At 40.6% G+C, this 22,156-nt stretch overlaps 1 long non-coding RNA gene across 4 annotated transcripts in view; it reads right to left on the reverse strand.

The window, feature by feature from the left end:
- Positions 1-248: 248 nt before the first annotated feature.
- LOC117353493 overlaps positions 249-22,156 on the reverse strand; it is a 97,196-nt gene continuing 75,288 nt past the window's right edge. For all 4 annotated transcript variants that reach the window (XR_004537970.1, XR_004537962.1, XR_004537974.1 and 1 more), the window contains one exon: positions 249-721. This is a non-coding gene — a long non-coding RNA (uncharacterized LOC117353493). The remainder of the gene's footprint in view (positions 722-22,156) is intronic.

Below are 22,156 nucleotides of genomic sequence, written 5' to 3' on the forward strand. Positions count from 1 at the left end.
CCTGCACCATGCTGGCTCGCCTGCTCACAGGCCATCATCCCATCATCCCCTCAAACCCAATAAATTAGTGATTTGAGAGCAGATGGCAGCCTTAAGAGTCTAATCTGCCAAGAGCATGGGACCCAACAAGGTGCATGTTTCGACAAGATGGTCCCTGATAGTCCTAAGGTAGTAGATACGTGGAAAAAACAGTCCAAAAACACAAATGCGTGGGACTCCGCTGCATAAACCAAAGATTTTTATGTGGATCATTTTATTTCTATGTGGATTGATTACATTGATTTGTGGAACTTTTACATTTTCAATAAAAAGTCCATTTTAGGAACATCGTCACTCCACAGTGTTTCTTGGTTTCTCCTGGATTTTCTTCTCTGTGGATAGCTCAGGGTCAATTTCTTTGTTTTGGCTATTACACGATTGACACCCAATCGGCATCCACTTTTAAGGCGGCTGCAGACATCAGCGCAGATTAGAGAATCCGGCCTTGAGCACTAAACGAGTAAGGGACTGACAGAGACTACCTTGGGGGGACTCCAGCCAGGTTGGATCCCGGACCCAGAGCAGTCCTGAAGGGGTCGTTACAAAGGATGTGCCATCTCCCCTCCTTTCTTACAGAATTTTTGGCATCACCAAGGATGTAGAGGTTGTCAAGAGCTGCTGGTACAGGGTCATCCAGAGGGCTAATCCTTTCATGCTGGTGTGCATCAGACATCAGCTCAAACTGTAGAGAGGAATTTATGTTTATGTTTATTAAAATCTTTCTATACTGCCTATATATATATATATATATATATATATATAGCCAAAAAGCAGTTTATATCACAACTCAATCATATTTATGAAAAGAACTCCATTAAAAATAGTAAAGGAAAGAAAAAAAGGATAAGAAATTAACATTTTATGAAATTTATCCTCAAAACACACACCTGCACTGCTTACATCAGCTCTACTATACTACCTGCCCTTGCCTAGGGTTACCAGATGTTCCCAAAGGAAAATCTGGACCCATGGCCACGCCCCCCAAGCCCGCCCAGTTCTGCCCATGTCCTGCCCCATCCCCAGCCCAATCACTAGACCCACCCCCTTAAGCTGTTCGTGCGATGTGATGATGTTGCACACATGCAACGCATTCGCACACATGCATTCGCGGATGCCGTCCCGACGTCAGAAGCTTTTCAAAACCCGGACAAAGAACTGGGTTTTGAAAAGCCGTCCGGACCCCCGGACATGTCTGGGGAAATCAGGACGACTGGTAACCCTACCCTTTCTGCTGCATTCATATCCAAACTATGTTATCATGGACAGTCATTATGTCAACCACCTCTCCATGGCTGCATTCAGAGCCACAAACAACATCGCCATGAGATGTTATCGTGTGCATGGCCACATTTGGGATGAACAGACATACACTGTTTAAGGCTGTATCCATTCAAGTATATTTATTCATCTATCCATCATATTTTAAAACTGCCTTTGCAAAATTTGTTCAGTTCAGCTGTAACTTTAGCACTCAGCAGTTTTGAATGTCAATCTCACTATGAATATTGGAAGAACTGATGTTATTGCATTTCCAGCACTTTTTTTTCACATTATGAGCTCAATTTTCAAATACGTTATTTCCCTGGGGAAAAAAATGTTTCACTATTGGGAATGTCCTTTTTGAAAATTGCATACCCTCTTTGTATGTAAAAAGATGCATATCATTCTGCAATGCACATATTTTAAACCTCAATGAGCAGAGGAATTCCTGGGTGAAATGAGAGCAGACATTTTAACAACATTTGTTGTTTTGTATTTTCAAAACTACATACATTGTTTTAACACAGTGGTCTCAAACTCAAACCCTTTGCAGGGCCACATGTTGGATTTGTAGATACTTGAAGGGCCGCAGAAAAAATAGTTAACGTCTTATTAAAGAAATGACAATTTTGCATGAGGTTAAACTCTTTATAGTTTATAAATCTTTCATTTTGTCTAAGTCTTAATAATAATATTGCCATTTATAGCTAGAGACACATGATCAAGAAACTGTTTTATTTTACTTTTGTGATTATGATAAACATACCGAGGGCCTCAAAATAATACCTGGCGGGCCGCGAGTTTGAGACCACCGTTTTAACTGGAAGATGTACATGTATGCACAAACAGGAGATGCAAGTGCTTGTGGATATTTTTTTCTTAGGCAATTTTTAAAGTGAAAGTACACACACATTCTGAAACTGATGCAGTAAAAAGTAAACCACAGTGTGAATATTACCTTTTATGGGATGTCTCCAGTTAGGTTCGCCAATGCTGCCTGCTGAGTAGAGAATGACATGGGGACCGTTTACCACGGTAAACCGTGGTCACTGCAGTAAATCCGCAGGAATGGAGACATTTGCAACTGGTTAACTGCAGGAATGGGGACAAGACCTTTCACCGCCCCATGGGAACAGTGAAAAGTCTTGTGTCTGTGGTAAAAAAAAATTGCACCCTTGTCAGACTCAGCATTTCCTCCCCAGCTCCTCTTGTGTCTATTTTACCTTCAGGAGCCAGCCATGCCACGATGAAGACAGAAGGAATCTAAAACCAAAGCCTGAGACCAATGTAATTTGAAGAATAAAATTACCAGACAGCAAAAAGTAGAAAAAAAAAATTATTTTATATTTTGTGATTAGAATATTTCAGATTTAAAATATGTATCCTGCTAGAGCTGGTATTAGACATAACTGGGGATCGCAAAGCCCAGGCTGTGCTGCTTTAGCTTCCAGCTGGCTTAGGGCTCTCTCTGATCAGAGGGCAGTTGCCCTAGTTGCACTCCCGTAACACTATTCCTGCCATGTGTAACTGAAGTATTCTGTTAGCTTGATTTTTCTGTGTAGCATTCTGTAATAATTTGGTTTTTTCAGTTTTTACAATAGTGGAGGGGATATTTGTGAAAAGGAGGGGAGACAGGGGTTTTGTTGATCTTTGATCTTGTATTATTTGTGTTTATAAAATGACAATTATACAGAATATTGTCTCTTTTTATACTTTAATAAAATAAGTTCAGTATTAACTATTCGAGGCTTGTGCGGATGGGATCTGACAGTTTGCAAGGCGTGGACAGGAACCGAGCAGGGACCAAGCTCGCAGGGACCGGGCAGGGGCGGGGAATGAGCTCATGGGGACGGGCCAGTGATGGGGACAAGCTCATGGGGACGGGGTGGGAAAGGTGATAAATTTTTTCCCCGTGTCATTCTCTACTGCTGAGTGCCAATTATACAGGGTAGGCCATGGAAAAGTAGCCCGCCTCCGGCGATAGTATGACAACATGAACGAGCAAGTGGATTGTTTTTATTCACTTACCCATAAGTTACAACAGATGATGAAAGTAGAGAATGACACAGGGAAAAAATTTGTCTCAGTCCCCGCCCATCCCCGCAAATCATCTAATCCCATCTGCACAAACCATCTCCCTTCTGTGTTCCTATTTTCCCCATTTCGAATATCTCCCCTCTGTATCTGTATACTCCCTTCTGTGTCTGGCATTGCCCCCCCCTACCCCCGTGTCCATATACCATTCCCATGTATCTCCCCTTTATGTCTCTGTCCCTATGCCCCCCATTCATATAATTTCCCCTCTGTTTCTGTTACCTTCCTGTATACAGATTTTCCTTCTCTTCCTCTTCCACACCAATGTATTTCTCTCCTCTCCAACCCCATCTAGCTTCTATCCCTCTTTCTCCACCCGCTTCCAGCATCTGGCTCACCTGCCTGTCCTTCTCCCCTCTTTCCTGCTGTGGGCTCAATATTTGTTTCCCTCTTCATCCCCTTGACCCAGCATCTCTTTCCCTTTCACTCCCGTCTTCCTACTGTGAGGGAAGAAGCACAATCGCCCGATCGCCACATCCCGCCATCTCCCTCCCTTCCTTCCCCTCACCTTATGTGACAAATTTAATTTTTCTTCTTCCAGTGGCATGCTTTCAACAAGTTGTGTGCGGCTGCTTGAGTTGACTCTTCTCCTCTGATTCAACTTCCTGTTTCCAGTTGCATCAGAGGAGAAGATTCAACTCAAGCAGCCGTGGTGATCTTTGTGGGAGGGGGACGGGTTGCCACGAACGCTAAACTTACAGTATTGCAGCAGGGAGATCCCTTGTTGCGATAAGCTCAGTGGCCATGTCTGCTTGAAATGTAGGCCAGCATTTTGCTGGAAACGTAAAAGAAGTTCCTCTGAACCAGATATAAGAAGCACCTTTAACTTTGGACTATTTAAGCAGCAGTTCACTAGCAACGTAGCAGGTTCTCTGAAGCAGCCAGGATTGGCGAAACGCGTCAGAACCTCGCCGGGTCAACGCTATCTGAACCCACTTAGATAAGTTCTTATTTTTGAACTTAAACTTTTAGAATTTATATAGCAGTTGGAGTATATTCACTTTATTGGACATTTAAAGGACATTTAATTCTAGAGTGTTTTTCAACAAGCACTCTCTATTACCTTTTTACTCAAAATGGTGCAATGATTGATTCTATAAAAAACGCCTTTTAGGGGTTTGCACCCCTAATTGAAGTTTTTTTCACTCCATCTTGGATTCTGAGCACCTTTACTCGTTTAAAAAGGTATTTAAAGTAGCTTGTTCCTTTACTAGTTTTTTGCCTATCTAGAGTTTTTGGGAACAACCCTTTTTCTTCTGAAACTCTTCCCAGTAGTGTATATTAAATTTAAAAAGATACATTTTCAAAAATCGTCTAATTAGACGTCCTGCTGCTCACTAAATTGTCTATCTTTATACCACATTTCTGTCCAAGTCAAAAATGCCTAGAACAAGCCCTGTTGGACGTGGGAGGGGTCTGCAAAGTGATGGACTGCACACCCAGACATGCCACCTAAATAGTGAACTTCAGAAAAAGGGTGCCATGTCTTCTCCTCCCTACAGCTCCCTTATAGGTCACGGTGAGCCCCCCAAACCACCTCCAGGATCCCTTAGACCCACTTATCTACCACCCCAATAGCCCTTATGGCTGCAGGAGCCACTTATATGCCAGTAAAAAAGGGTTTTGAGGGTATATAGTCAAGTGCACATGTTTCGGTATCAATGCAGTGATTACAGGGGCTTATGGGCATGGGTCCTCCTCTCTATGGGTCCCTAACCCACCCCCAAAACGACTTAAGCTTCCTCTGGGCTGGACAACTAGGCTTTCCTATGCCTGGCAGCCAGGTGATGATGGTCTGGAGGCTGAAATTTATAGTTGTGAATAATATTTTTATGAGGGGGGGTTGTTGATCACTGGGGTGGTGTGTGGGGGGGTCTGTGTTATGTGTTTTCAGTGCATATCTGGTGAGTTTAGGTGGGCTTTTGTGACTTAGACCATGTAAAACATGGTCTAAGTCACAACATCCAAGTTCTGTCTAGGCTCTGTTGTTAAACTTTCGGTTATACATGTTGTACGACTAAGTCTAAGCCGGCCCATGTCCCGCCCATCTCCCACCCTCGACATGCCTCCCAAAATACCCCGTTTAGCTTTGGACATTGAGCGGCACTATGAAGGCCTAGGTCATTTAGAAATACGTCCAAAACCCAGTTTTATTATCGGCGCTTGGACGTTTTTGAGAATTGTTCGTCCAAGCGCCGACTTAGACCGGTTTTTGGACGTTTTTCTCTTTCGATTATGAGCCCCTTATTCTTTACAATATTCTGATAATGGCCTCCACACATCTTGAAATTTATTAAAATTTCCTTTTTGAATGGCTAATGTTCTTTCCATTTTATAAATATGGCATACTGAATTCCACCAAAAACTGAAGTTTAGTCTATCCCAACTTTTCCAATTATGTGTTATTTGTTGTATAGCAACCCCTGTCAAAATGAGCAATAATTTATTATTATTAGAGGATATTTGGCTCTTGGCCCTCATCGCTATGCCAAATAATACTGTGTCATATGTTAATGTCTCATGATTTTCTAATAAGCAATTTATCTGACTCCAAATTGATTTCCAAAATTCCGTAATAAATGGACAATAGAACAATAAATGGTCTAAAGTCCCTGCTTCAAGATGACAATGCCAGCATTTATCAGACTTAGAGCTATCTAATTTTTTTAAACAGAGGTTCAGAAGGCTCTATGCAACAGGAAAAACCATGTTTGTCTCATAGATGCAGACATTGTACATCTCATCCTCCAAGACCAAATGCGTGGCCATTGAGATGCAGTAATTGGATACTTAATCTGAAAGCTCCAAATGTCTCTAAGACCATTCTTTGTTTTTTTGATAATTAATCCAGATATTAATTTGTACCACTTTGCGGCCTGGTGTCCCAGAAAGTCCGTCTGAAAGCATAAGAACTCTAAACTATATTGATTATTAAGATTTTTCCATTCATGGAACCTGACCTGAATGGCCTTCTTCAATTGCAACCATTTATAACTTTGTGATTTATCTAGACCAAATTTGTGTTGCAACTGTGAAAAATCAAGCAGTTTACCATTAGATATAACATCTTCTAAAATACGAATTCCTAATATAATCCAATACTTCCAGATGATCTTAAATCCGCCAATTTGGATCTTGGAGTTAAGCCATATAGTTTGATTTGTAGAATTTTGTATTGGAATAGGTGTTAAATTATTAATATATCTTATAGTTTTCCATGTATCTGTTAATATTTTGTTTTCTTTATACAACCTGGGCATTTTGATACTATGAACATGACACAGCCTCAGAGGAAACAAGAGCTGACATTCCAACCTCAGCCAATCCTTTGTGTCCTATATATAGCAAGTTGATTTAAGATGGGCTGAGGAGGGCTTCAACAGAAACTCCAGTAATTTGGAACACGAGGACAGCGCTAGGCAGATATTGGTTCAGTCAATTATCTTGTCAAGGTTGGATTATTGCAACTCAATGTATCTGGGTCTTTTAAAGGTCAATCTGCAGAGACTTCAATTGATACAGAGGGGTAAGGGCAGAGCCAGAGAGAATCGAATACAGAGGGCGAACTACTGGCTGCGAGGATGGTGCAAGGAGATGAACTTCGGGTTCCTGCACCATGGAGAAGCTTTGCAAGGACTACAGGGACACGACGGGCTACACCTGACCAGAAGAGGGAAGAATGTCCTTGGACACCGTCTAGCCCGCCTACTTCACAGGGCTTTAAACTAGGTAAGTCGGGGGAGGGTACAGGCACAAACAACATACCTGGCGAACTAAACTGCCAATACATTTTTGAGGATGAGGTAAGTAGTCAGGGGTCTGTACACACAATTCTGGGTCAGGGGCGAGTACACACACTTTCGAGTCGGGGGTAGGTTCACATCATAAGTATGGGCCACATTGTAATTCTGGGTCTAGGAGGAGTACACATTATAATTCTGGGTCTATGGGGAGTCCACATTGTAGTTCTGGGTCTAGGGGGAGCACAAATAACGCAAATAATGCTAAAGGTGTTCAAGCAGCTCAAGCAGAAATATCCCCACTGAGACGTAACAAAAATACAACATGGAGGGCTATGTACGTCAATGCACACAGTTTGGGAAACAAGATCCTGGAATTGGAAACAATAAGGAATGCCGACCTGGATGTGGTGGCGATATCTGAGACCTGGCTCACAGACTCCCACGGGTGGGACATGGTCATACCAGGTTACAACTTGCTTTGCCGGGACAGGGAGGGCAGAATGGGAGGAGGTGTAGCATTATATACTAAAGATGACATTAAGGTCACAAGAATCTCAGATGTCCAGTACACTGGGGAATCCCTATGGGTTAATTTGGCCAGAGGGAAGGACAAATGCTTGTATCTTGGCGTAATTTACAGACCCCCAAGACAACAGGATGACCTGGATATGGAAATAATCGGAGATATAGAAAATATCACCTTGCATGGGGACACAGTATTGTTAGGTGACTTCAACATGCCTGATGTGGATTGGGATACACTTACCTCTGCTTCCGGCAGCAGCAGGAGGCTATTAAACTCTATGAAGGGAGTTGGTCTCAGGCAACTGGTGTTGGAGCCAACAAGGGATCAGACAATATTTGACCTATTACTTACCAATGGAGAAAGTGTCACAGAGGTCTCAGTGGGAGACACATTGACCTTCAGTGACCACAACATGGTATGGTTTAATCTTAGGAAAGGTTTCACTAAATCTTCCACGCTGACCAAGGTCCTCAAATTCAGGGACACAAACTTCCAAGACATGGATTCCTTTGTTCACCAAGCACTACAAAGCCAAGCAGAAACCGATAGCATGGAAGAAATGTGGTCGTCTTTGAAAGCCACCATACAGGAAGCGACAAACCGCTATGTTAAATTAGTAAGTAAACGGCGAAGGAACAATAAGCCGCAGTGGTTCACTGCGGAGATCTCAGACCTGATCAAGGAGAAGAAAAAAGCATTCATCTCTTACAAACAATCGGGGAAACAGGACTCCAGAGCAGACTACCTGACCATGTCAAAATCCGTCAAAACACCGGTCAGGGAGGCTAAATTCCACATGGAGGAGTCTCTGGCAAAAAACATCCAGAAGAGAGATAAATCCTTCTTCAGGTATATCAGTGACAGAAGTAAAAACTTAGGCGGGATTGTACGACTTAGGAAATCAGACGGAGACTATGTGGAAAAGGATTCCGAAAAAGCCCAACTTTTAAATGAATACTTCTGCTCAGTCTTCACCCGAGAAGTGCCGAGGCTTGGCCCTCAGCTACAGACAAGGGCTGACTCAGTTGACCCGTTTAGTAACTTCGAGTTTACGCCCAGCAGTGTCTACGGTGAGCTGTTGAAGCTCAAGGTTAACAAGGCAATGGGGCCTGACAACCCACACCCCAGGGTGCTTAAGAAGTTGAGTGAGGTCTTGGCAGAGCCACTGTCAACACTCTTCAACCTCTCCCTTAGTACAGGCAGCGTCCCGTTGGACTGGAGGATGGCTAACGTCATTCCACTCTACAAAAAAGGCTCAAAGATGGAGACAGCAAACTACAGACCAGTGAGTCTAACATCGATAGTGAGCAAACTAATGGAAACTCTAATCAAACACCAATTGGATAAGATCCTGGATGAGGAGAATCTACGGGATCCCCGTCAACATGGATTTACTAAGGGGAGATCATGCCAATCCAACCTGATCAGCTTCTTTGACTGGGTAACAGGGAAGCTGGATGTTGGGGAGTCCCTGGACATCGTGTACCTGGACGTTAGCAAAGCATTCGATAGCGTACCACACCGCAGGTTGCTGAGCAAGATGAGTTCTATAGGATTAGGTGACACATTGACAAAATGGGTTGGGAACTGGCTTGGAGGTAGGCTTCAAAGGGTAGTGGTGAATGGCACCCCCTCCGAAATGACGGAAGTGATCAGTGGAGTGCCACAGGGCTCGGTCTTGGGCCCGATTCTATTCAACATCTTTATAAGAGACTTGGCAGAAGGGCTTCGCGGTAAAATAACATTATTCGCCGATGACGCCAAACTAAGTAATGTAGTGGGCAAATGCACAACGGACAAAGATTCAATGCCCGACAACATGATGCACGACCTACTCCTACTAGAGCGCTGGTCTAGGACCTGGCAACTCAGCTTCAATGCCAAAAAATGCAAAGTTATGCACCTAGGCAGCCAAACTCCATGCAAGACTTATACCCTTAATGGTGAGATCCTAACTAGAACGGTAGCAGACGAGACTTGGGGGTGATCATCAGTGAGGACATGAAGGCTGCCAGTCAAGTGGAGCAGGCTTCATCCAAGGCAAGACAGATCATAGGTTGCATACGCAGGGGTTTCATCAGCCGTAAGCCGGAAGTCATTATGCCATTGTATAGATCCATGGTGAGGCCCCACCTGGAATACTGTGTGCAATTCTGGAGGCCACATTATCGCAAGGATGTGCTGAGACTGGAGTCGGTTCAGAGAATGGCCACACGGATGGTCTCGGGACTCAAGGATCTCCCGTACGAAGAATGGTTAGACAAATTACAGCTATACTCGCTCGTGTTGCGCAGAGAGAGGGGGGACATGATCGAGACATTCAAGTATCTCACGGGCCGCATCGAGGCGGAGGAAGATATCTTCTTTTTCAAGGGACCCGTGGCAACAAGAGGGCATCTGTGGAAAATCAGGGGCGGGAAACTACGAGGTGACACCAGGAAATTCTTTTTCACTGAAAGGGTGGTTGATCGCTGGAATAGTCTTCCACTGGAGGTGATTGAGGCCAGCAGCGTGCCTGATTTTAAGGCCAAATGGGATCGACATATGGGATCTATTCACAAGGCAAAGGTAGGGGAGGGTCATTAGGGTGGGCAGACTGGATGGGCCGTGGCCCTTATCTGCCATCTATTTCTATGTTTCTATGTTTAATACCGCTGCCAAGCTCATTTTTGGTAAGAGTAAATTTGATTACATAACCCCATTGCTTAAGGAATTACATTGGCTTCCAGTGTATCTTAGAGTTCAATTTAAGTGTGTTTGTATTGCATTTAAAATTCTCTTTGGAATTTTTATTACTTTGGTTCCTTTAGATTGGAATGTACACAGATCTCATCTTACTAGGAATTCAAATAAATTAAAACTTAAATTTCCTTCCCTTAGGGGTAAAAATAGAACTTTCAAAAGATTCAGCCACAAATAGAACTTTCAAAAGATTCAGCCACTCTTTCATTTTCAAACTAACTGAGCTCTGGAATGAGTTACCACTTTCACTTAGAAGTCTAGGCCCCTTCATTTTATTTTGGAAAGCTCTGAAAACTTTCTTATTTACTAAACACATTGGAAACTAAGCCATTCTAGATTACATTCTTCTTCTATATTTATGTACTTTTATTGTAAACTGAGTCGAGAACCTTTTTGGTTTTAAGTTTTAGTTTAGATTAACAATCCTGTGTCCAACAAATGACTAGATGGTTTGGGTAGGTTGGAGTGAGCTTCGACAGCAACTCCAGTAGTTGGAAACTAAAGATAGTACTGGATGGACTTCTCTGGCCTATGTCCCAGAAATAACAAATATAAAAATACAACTTAATAATGAATTAAAAATGTGTGTGACTTTTGGGCAGTCTTTCTCTGCTGTAATTAACTATGTTACTATAAGAACAGACCTAAAAGAGTGGCAAGCAGAAAGAAGAAGATAAAAGCAACATGCGCTGTATATTTAGCACTTTGTTGCTCTCTGCTGTCTCCTTGCCATCCGCCAACCTACTATCCATTCCAGCTGCATCAGAGCATGGTCTGGCTCCCCTCCCAATCACTACCTCTCTTTCCAGCTCCCTGACCACCTCTGATATGGCATCTCATCTTCCATCCTCCCTCCCTCTCGCCCCTCCCTTCACCCTAGTATACCTTCATTTACCTTTTAAAGATCACGAGAAGCCTTGGTGTCTTCTCTGTAGTGCAACCTGACTTGAGGAAACAGGAAGTTACATTAGAGGGGGTGTACTGCAGTACAGAGAAGGCCAGTGACAGGGTGGCCTAATTGAACTACCTCTGCTGTCGCTGACATTTAAAAGTTAATTGAAGGGTCCAGTTCTTGGCAGGAAATAGGAGAGCATATTGGAGGGAGGGCAGTGGTAACCTAACAAGATCAGTTGGCTGATTTTTTTTACCTTCTTCAGCAAATGAAGGTATATGGGGGGGATGCATTCTCATCCTTCGCTTCAGGCAGCAGATTGATTTGGGCAACTCGAGCTGAGAAAAATGGAGAAGAATTCTTCTTCACAGGTTCGCCAGATGAACTTGGTCTTCGGGTTGCCAATTGGACCAAGGTCAAAATGAGCCTCAAACCTTGGAAAATCTCATGCTGTGAAAGGGGAAAAGACCACACAGCTGGCCCACAATTAATCCCGGCCAAGCTTGGAAAAAGCCAAACAGTCTGTGCTCAAGATCCTGATATATCAGGGATGCGAGCAGCTATGCAGACGAAGGACCCTGAGCTCAAAAAATACAAAAGTAGGCTGGCAAGCACAGTGTCCATGAAGGCTGATCCTGCTAGCAGCAGACTTCTGCAGCCGAGCTTCCAACCAAACATTAAGAAAAAAAAATAAAACTGCAGAGCAGAAACACTTCTGAGCAACTTGCTTGCAGAAAAAAAAAATGAGGGGACAAGAGCAACTCCCTTGGAAAAAGGTGGAGTTTAAAAGATGATTCACAGCATTCTGCAAGCAACTTGTGGGTTCATATGCATAACCCTAGTATTCAGAACCACTAGACACTTAGCGCTAGAATTGCTTTTTGTGATCATGGGCAAATCACATAACATTCTGTTGTCTCAGGTACAAAATTAGATTGTAAGACTGACAGAGCTTGAGCTTCCATTGAAAAAAGCTGTGACCAAAATCAAAATAAATTAATAAACATTTTATACCCCGGGGTACTGCTACAACAGATGGTGCTAGATGTTTTTCCCTCAATGGATACGGCGGAGATCTTGCAGGTGCTATGTACTTGTGCTATGGGGTCAGGGCATGATGGTATGATCTTGTTTTGGGCTCTTTTCAGCATCATGAGCACCATTGGGTATTCTATTTTTCAGACATTTAAAGAGGTATGTGGGGGCGGAGAGGCACTGGTGTTGGTCACAAAGATGGCGCCCAGTGTGGTCCACTGCCCACTCTCCTTACTATACCACAATAGGTATAGTTTGGAATTACAATGGGTTTGATAAATAGATGGTTGGGGTTTTAGGGGCCTTGCTGTTGTTTTGAGAAGGGGGTTGAATGACAGTGGTCCTGAGTGGTTATAAGAGTTCAAGCCCCTCAGTTTTGATGTTGATATTGGATGGTTTTGTTGGGGGGAGGGGAGAGGTTAGGGAGAGTTTGGTGAGATGGTATTCCATTTCCTTTAAACAATGTGCTGTATCTGGATTTATTGTTATAATTGTGTAGTTCAATAAAAAATGATTCTAAGTAATATACTAAGGGGGAATTGTGATAGGGTCGGGAAGGGTACGTATTAGGAGCTGGAACTGTTTAGAAGGTTCAAAAAAGAAAAGATAATGAAACTGTATGGTTTACTTCAATATTTATTGAATTTTTCAATAAAAAAAGAATGAAAAATAAAAGATTGAGGGAAGTAATCTCTATATAATCATCCTCAATCAATACAGAATACTGAAGTTTGGGCTGTCTGTGGGGGAAAAAGAATAAAATTATACAATACAATACAATCTTTATTTATAAACTGCCAATACCTCATAGAAGTTCATAGTAGTTTACAAAAAAATAAAATGATCTAATACAACATTATGAACAAGTTATCTTAAAGTTATATCTTTTTAAGTACAAATTCTTCAAACAGATAGGTCTTTAGAGCTTTTTTTGAAACTCTTAAAGTTAATTTGTTGATTGATTCCACAGTTTAATTGCTTGATAAGCCCAAGTTGAATTGAAACTTCTGGTGTATTTTTTTTTTCAAGATGGCGATTGATTAGGACGTCATCTACATTACCTCTATTATTTGTTTATCTGTTTTTTAGTTTTGTTATGATTTTTACTTAAGGGCTCCTTTTACGAAGCCGCGTTAGCGGTTTAACGCACGTGACTTTTTATCACGCACTAACCCCCGCTCTAGCCGAAAAACTAGCACCTGCTCAAGAGGAGGCGGTAGTGGCTAGTGCAGCCTGAAGTTTAGCGCATGCTATCACGCGTGTTAAACCGCTAACGCAGCTTTGTAAAAGGAGCCCTAAGTCTTTTTCTCATTTATTTTATTTTTAAGTCTTTTTTTGCTCTGCTGATATAATTTTTAACTTCTCTAAATGTTTGAGATAAATATTATTAATTTTTTGGCCATTCAAATCTATACTGATAGAGACCATTAATGTTTATTCAGCCGAGACCCTACTACCTGTGATAATGATATATGAGAGAATCGCGGCTGATTTTGCCTCTTTTTCCAATGAAGGATTGACATTGGAACTGTTAATCGTGACACTTCTGCTGCGTGTTGATTTAAACTTTTGGCTCCCAGTTGGCTATGTTGTGAAGACTTCGATCAAAATCAGGCCCACTGCAAAGACTATTAACTTTGGAGGCCCATGCCAAGCCCTAATTTAACAGAAATTATGAAAGGTTGGCCAATGTTGAGACCTCCTTGTAATTTTCCCAACTATTCTTATTTATATATAGTATCTTTTAACAGACCCTCAGAAATGCCACCAGCCACTCAAATGCATATCATAGTGGTTGGATTTATACATTAATTCCTCACCGGGTCAATCCAACTATTTTTAAATTTTTTTTATATTGATGATTTTCAAAAAGTGCATCAATGCATAGATAAAACTTTTTATAAATATAAAGCTAATACTTAGCTTAGCTTAGGTGGTCCATTCTAAGGGATCCTGTCACCGACATGTTTCACCCTGCTCGGGTTTCATCAGGGTTGTAATCCCTCAGTTAGAGTTGGTTTCCCACAACGCGACCACTCCCAAGATTTCAAAAAGTTCTCATTTAACTTTAAGCAAGGGCACTTTTGCCATGGCAAACAAAGGCTGGTGAAATTACGTGTGTTTAACTATTGGCAGTTAGGCCTGCAGAGGATTGCTGGTAGATAAAATGATTTTATTTTCAACATAGTGATTGAAATGTTTCAGTTTTGAGAATTTATATCTGCTGTGTATAAGAACATAAGAAATTGCCCCCGCTGAGTCAGACCAGAGGTCCATCTTGCTCAGTGGTCTGCTCCCGCGGCGGCCCATCAGGCCTAGTGCCTGAACAGTGATCCCTGATTAATTTTATAACTTACCTCTAATCCCATCCCTATAATCTACCTCTACTCTTATCTGTACCCCTCAATCCCTTTGTCTTCCAAGTACCTATCCAAAGCTTCTTTGAACCCCTGTAGCGTGCTCCTGTTTATCACATCCTCCGGTAGCGCGTTCCATGTATCCACCACCCTCTGTATGAAAAAGAACTTCCTAGTGTTTGTTCTAAACTTCTCCTCTTTCAATTTCTCTGAGTGCCCCCTTGTACTTGTTGATCCCCTTAATTTGAAAAATCTGTCCCTGTCTATTTTTTCTATGCCCTTCATGATCTTGAAGGTTTCTATCATGTCTCCTCTAAGTCTCCGCTTTTCCAGGGAGAAAAGCCCTAGCCTTTTCAGTCTGTCAGTATATGAGAGGTCCTCCATACCCTTTATTAGCTTAGTTGCTCTTCTTTGAACTCTCTCAAGTACCTCCATGTCCTTCTTGAGGTACGGCGACCAGAATTGAACACAGTACTCCAGGTGCGGGCGTACCATAGCACGATACAGTGGCAGGATGATTTCCTTCTTTCTGGTCGTGATACCTTTCTTAATGATACCCAACATTTTGTTTGCTTTCCTTGAGGCTGTTGCACACTGCGCCGACGCCTTCAATGTTGTGTCTACCATCACTCCCAGGTCTCTTTCAAGGTCGCTCACCCCTAGCGCTGATCCCCCCATTTTGTAACTGTATATGAAAAATGAATGGAAAAAATTGCATTACAGTTAGTAAAGGGAATAGGATCTGTGGCAGAGCTTGGGTGGGCCTAGGGAGGTCTATGGTTGAGGTACTCAGTTAATATTTGTTAGACCTAGGGGTACTTAGCTTGAAGTAGTTGAGAAACACTGCTGTAGGCAATCAGCTGACGCCAATGCCTCTCCTTCTTTCCAGCTCTCTTCCCTGCTGGCACCCCCTAGTGGTGTCTCAGGGCACATCTGAAGGGCCTCTGCACATGCGCGAACATCGACGTGATGATATCACGCATATGCGTGATGTCATCACGGCAACATCCATGCACTTTTGGGTGCCTTAAGCCGTGGCCACTACCTTTAGTGTGCCCCGGCTCGAGAAAGTTTGAGAGACACTGTGATAGGTCATTAAAAAAAAAAAAAAAGATAGACATCTTGCTGTTTTGAAAATGGATATTTTCTCTTCTGGATTTTTGGACATCTTTCCCAAAACGTCCAAACTCAGACTTAGATGTCCTATCGAAAATGCCCCTCCACATCTAAATTTGGTTGTGCAAGTTTGCAGAATTAGGGGGGATAGCGCATATGTCAGTATTCTGGTCATTTACAAATGTATTTAGCACTTAAATGTTTGCACATGCTTTATAGAGTTGCCTTCCTAGTGGCCAGATGAAGTTATTTTTCAGATTAATCTGCAGCTGATGGCTAAAGGCCTAGAACTCTTACTGCCACTAATAGACTAGGATGTATGAGACAGAAAAAAACACCTAGGCAGTTAAAATTGAAAGCTCATGTGACCATACTACAATAGATGCCAGTTTCGATTAATCTGGAAGACCAAAATCATGCAGAAATTTACAGGATTCCAAAATTAAACAAAATATTTCATGATCAATATTTCTCAGCTCCTGCAGAATTAGGCTGTTTTAGTGTCTTTTTTTTTTTTTTTTTTGCTTTAGCACCAGATGTCATATGCTGGCTGTTTTTTTTTTTTTCTACTAAGGGATTAGAGGAACATCTGGCAACAGACTTCACAAGAAACACCTGTGGTAGGAGATCTAAATGGAACCACAGCCTACATTAATCAAGTGTCCTACCATGTTCCAAAATTATTTCACTTTAGGGAGCTGAGCTCCATCATAGATGGCAAATATTACCTGTTTCACTATGCTTTTTCAGCCTTAATTAAAGCATTATCTATATAATAAACAAGTACAGATGTAATGTACATTTTGTATAGAAAAGTTACTACCCCGGCTCATTCATTTGCACACAACTTAAATGATTATCTGCCTGATATTCAGAACAGGGGTCAATGGTTTTAAAGTTCTGACTGCTATGGGCTATATCTAACCAGGATATTTCACAAAGGACCAATATTTCCTCTGTCCACAGTAGGCTCACAATCTAACCCCCCTTTTATGAAGCCGTATAAACATTTTTTATCACCAGCTGCGGCGGTAAAAGCTCTGATGCTCATAGAATTCTTATGAGCGTTGGAACTTTTACTGCCATGGCTGACAATAAAACATGCTAATGCGGCTTTATAAAAGGGGTGGTGGTGGTAAATTTTGCACCTGGGATAATGGAGGGTTAAGTGGGCTTACCAGGGTTACAAGGAGCTGTACTGTAAATTGAACCCTGTTCCATACAGAAGAGGGCACACTTTTTTTTTTTTTTGCAAATATCTTTATTGATTTAATAGATATAAACAATGAACAATAGCCATAATAAGCATTCTAATGCAAAAGGTTGAATTAAGTAACCAGACATGTTATAATAATGATAAAATATTGCTAATAACACATCATATTGGAAGTTCTCAAGTGTTAGCACAAGGAGTGTCTAAAGGCACCCAGGTTTTGCAAAAATATGAATAAGAATTGTTTTTGATAGAAAATATGAATAAATATTGGCTAATTAAACATAAATGGTTCTACCACCCTGAAGGATTAAGTTGAGAATTATCCTTACAGTGAGAAACTATCAGATGAGTGGCCAAAGCAATCATTATATTAAACAGTTTGGCATGATCAGCAGAGAGTTTAATATCATGATCAAGAGAGCGTAGTATGATGGAGTGATAAGATAGTTGGACTGATGAGTTTATAGGAATTAATGATTGAATTTTATTCCAGCTAGAATGGCAATATATTTGTACATTTGAGCAGTAGTATAGCATACGGGAGAGAGTTCCAGGAGAATGTGCACAAGACCAGCATAGATTTGAGGAGTCTTTCTTTATGAAACAAGCAATTTTGTTTGGAGTCCAATAGGCTTTGTGTAGAATGTAAAATGTAGATTGGAAGATAGATGCTAATTAAATAAGATAGGCTACTTTTTTTTCCAAAAGATATTCCAATCTATAGGCTAGATTCACTAACCTGAGATCTGTGTCCGATCTGTGTCCAATTGCAGGCAGGCCAATAAATTCACTAAAGACCTGCATGCAAATGGGGGCGATCATTGGCACCCCGCCCCCCTCCCCCCCCCCCTGACCGCATGGATTGCTGGAGAGCGATCCTTGAGCATGCGCAGACCATCTTTCTTGTCTGTAAATGGTCTGCACATGCACTGGTCCTCCGTGCCCAGAGTTTTTTTCTTCTTTTACTGTTTACTTTACTTTAATGGGGTTTTTTTTACTTCGCGAACCCGTGGTTTTAACCCACTTTAAACCCTTGGGTTAAAACCACGGGCTCACACTGCGGGGAAGGGCAGGCGAGTCGGGGCTGAGCAGGGCTGGAGAGTTGGAGCAGAGAGTAGAGAGCAGGGTGGCCAGAACAGGAGAATCGGGGCAGAGAGCAGGGTTTTAGCACTGGTCCTTACCAGTCGCTAGTTTTTTGATCGGCCAGCCATTCGATCTGCCAGAAGAAAGTTTAGGGAATCGCGTCCTTCCTGCTTTACATGCCAATTCCCCTCATTTGCATGCATGGATTGGGATTGGATCGGTACACAGGTTAATTGAATCGGGTCGGAGGGAAATCGGGTCGCAAAGGGCTTGCAAACCGATCGGTACATGATCTGTTTGCTTAGTGAATCTAGCCCTATATCTTGTATTGTTAGATCTAATTCAGATTCCCAAAATTGTTCAATAAAGGAATTAAGGTGGGTGGAATCCACCTGCAATCGTTTATAGATCTTTGAAGTTTTTTGTTACCCAAAAGGATTAATTGAGTGACAATTAGGAAGGTTTTATTTGCATTTTGAGAGCCAATAATAGATGAAAGTTTTAGAAAAAGATCTCTAATTTGTGACCAAATAGAGTGATCAATGAAAGGTATATTGTATATTAGTGAAAAAAGTATCAGTGGTGAGAATTGGGAGAGAGACCAGATATTATTAGCTTTTAATTGTGCCATAAACAAATTGTTATGATCAAGTATTAAGGAACTGTTAGACCAAAGGGGTATCTCCTCCAAATTATATATATTTTTATTTAGCTTTTTGTAAAAGTCGTATAGCGGGATTGAAGCAGCTTTCAGTAACTTTTTTTTCACTAGAATAACTAAAATTATCCATGAATGGTAGCAGTTTAATAGGATAGGGATGTATTAATGAAGCTTCTAAATTTAACCATCTGGGTAAGTCCACAGTATAATCCTGTTGAAACTACAGTAGGGCTTGTGAAAGGTGAAATGCAAAATGGTAGTCCAAAAAACTAGGAAAGTTTAAGCTACCTCTGTCTTTGGGAAGTTTCAATTTCTTTAAAGCTATTCTAGGAGTTTTCCCTTTCCATAAGAATTTGTTCCTTAAAGAATCCAATTATATATATATAGTCTTGATGAAAAAGAGAAGAGAATCATGCTGAGAATATAATTTATTTTAGGTGCTAGAATCATTTTAATGGCTCCTACTCTACCCCACCAAGTGAGATAAAGTGGGGACCAGGAGTTCAGTAAGGAAGATGTTAATGATATGTGAGTTATAATTAAGTTTCATAGTCCAGTCAATTGCATTACTGTACCATATATCAAGATATTTAATTTTGGTGAGTTCCCATTGAAACACCAGTGGTTCTAAAGGCAAATCAAATAATAAAAGGGATAATGGGCAACCTTGTTTTGTACCTCTTTTTAATGAGAAAGAATTGGAAAGAATTCCATTAACAGATGTTGAAACTAAGGGTTTTTTTTATATAATACTTTAATCATGTTAATAAATTTCTGGCTGAAACCAAATCAAGAGAAAGTGTGAAAATGATAGTCCCATTCTATTCTATTGAATTTTTTTTTGTGTCTAGTTACATCATAACTAATTGTTCTTTTAAGGGAGCAGCATATGATAAAATGTTCCAAAGCATTCTTGAATTATCATTAGAGAGTCTGTTGAGGACAAAACCATTCTGATCTCTATGAATGAGATTTGGTAATATTTTTGACAATCTAGTGGTGATGATTTTAGCATTGTTATCCAAGTGTATTTATTTTTTTAAATTCTTTATTGATTTTTAAATAATAACAGTGCACTACAATGAATTATCAAGAGCAAATCAGAAAAAGCACTTTACATATACAAACATTTTAAAACAAATAATTTTCTCCCCCTCCTTTAACTAGCAATAATTAGAAATATATACTTATAACTATAGTTTCCATAAACTATATACCATACATAATATTACTATCATCCCTCCCTCCCACCCTGGATGTGAAAGGAAGTAATCTAATAAGAAAAAGTACATGTCAGCTAATGTGACCCTATATATGTAGTCAATGAACTCCAACACCTTATTGAATGCATTACTATGTCCTAAACATTCAGCATTCATTCTCTCATACTTATAAGTTAAACATAAGTTTGCCCACCAAAATGTGTAATTAAGTCTATCGCAATTCATCCAGTTACGTGTAACCATCTGAATAGCTACTCCTGTCATTATTATGAAAAGCTGGCTTTTATACCGATCCAAAGATGTAATATAGTACCACAAATTATGGCTTCATAAGTTAACGGAATTGATGCCTCAAGTACAAGATTAATTTGTTCCCAAATTGACTTCCAAAAAATAAGTATCAATGGACAATAGAACAACAGATGATCTAAGGTCCCTATGTTAATATGACAATGCCAGCATCTATTAGACTTAGAACTGTCTATCTTTTGTAAACGAACTGTGGTCCAAAAAATCCTATGTAACAAGAAAAACCAAGTTTGTCTCATAGATGCTGACGCTGTACATTTTAACCTCCAAGTCCAAATTTGTGGCCATCGAGATGTAGAAATATACTGTTTTATCTCGATGCTCCAAATGTCTCTAAGACTATTTTTTGTTTTTTATTCAAAAATTCAGAAATTAATTTATATCATCAGGTGGCCTGATGTCCTAGAAGATCTGTCTGGAAGCATATGACTTGCAAGCTATAATAATTTTTGAGATTCTGCCAATCAGGGAACCCACTCTGAATGGCCTGCTTCAACTATAATCACCTATAATCTTGAGACTTTAAAATATCAAATGATTGTTGCAGTCGTGAAAAATCAAGCAGTTTTCCATTAGATATAACATCATCTAATGTATGAATACCTGCCTGCATCCAATTCTTCCAGGAGATCCCAGCACCGCCTATTTGAATCTTGGATTTTGGCCATAGGGACTGAAAAGTAGATTTCATTAATGGAATATCTGTTAATTTATCAATAAATTTCAATGTTTTCCATGTGTCTAAAAGAATAATATTGTCCTTAGCATATCTAGGTAATTTGATACTCAACGCATGAGATAGTTGCATTGGGGACATAAGATGCCATTCTAGATGTAACCAATCCGAGAGATGTTCCCTGATGTATTATATAGGCTTGATGGTACCTATAAAAGTTGGGAAAAATTTACCCCACCCTCCGCAATCGGTTTTTGTAGATACTAAAGCAATTCTTGCCTTTTTACCCAGTCAAATATATTTGGTAAGAATACTATTTAATTTCTTATAAAAAGATCCCTGGAAATAAACTAGTAACATACCCATTTGGTAACAAACCACAGGCAAAATCATCATTTTTACCATCTGAACTCTTCCCCACCAAGACAGATGTAATGGGTTCCAATGCTCACACATTTCTGAGACCTTCAGTAATAAGGATTTTTCATTTACTTGCATTGTCTCTTCCAATGTCTTCTGAATCCAAACGCCTAAATATTTTATACCTCCTTCCTTCCAAAGGAAAGGGACCGTGTCAAATAATCCATTGGAACAGTGTACGGAAGAACCTCTGATTTACTCCAATTTATCTTGTATCCTGAAAATTTCCCAAATCTATCAATCAAACCAAGTAAATGTGGAATGGTAGTTTCAGGATTCCTCAAATGAAGCAAAATATCATCTGCGTGAGAAGAGACTTTATATTCCCGACCTGCTTAAAGAATACCCTGAATCTCCTCTTCCTGTTGAATAGCTAATAACAAGGGGTCCAGAACAATATCAAACAGCAAAGGAGATAATGGACATCCTTGTTTAAACTCTCTCTCCAAACGAAGATGCTCTGAAAAAGTATTATTAATATATAATCTGGCATATGGGGAGCTATACAAGGTTTGAATCATTTGTATAAATCTGGAACCAATACCAAACCAATCCATTGCTTGATACATGAAGGTCCATTCCATACGATCAAAGGCCTTCTCTGCATCCAAGGATACAGAGAAGGCCGGATCTTCTATGGCTTTTGTTAAGTTTAACATATGAAAAGCCAGCCTAGTATTATTTGAAGAATGTCTGTGAGCAACAAACTCCATTTGGTGCATACCTATAATTTAAGGGAGAGCCTTGGCCAAGCGCAAAGCCAA

The sequence above is a fragment of the Geotrypetes seraphini genome, chromosome 1 (assembly GCF_902459505.1).
Source record: "Geotrypetes seraphini chromosome 1, aGeoSer1.1, whole genome shotgun sequence".
In the NCBI taxonomy this organism is placed as follows: domain Eukaryota; kingdom Metazoa; phylum Chordata; class Amphibia; order Gymnophiona; family Dermophiidae; genus Geotrypetes; species Geotrypetes seraphini.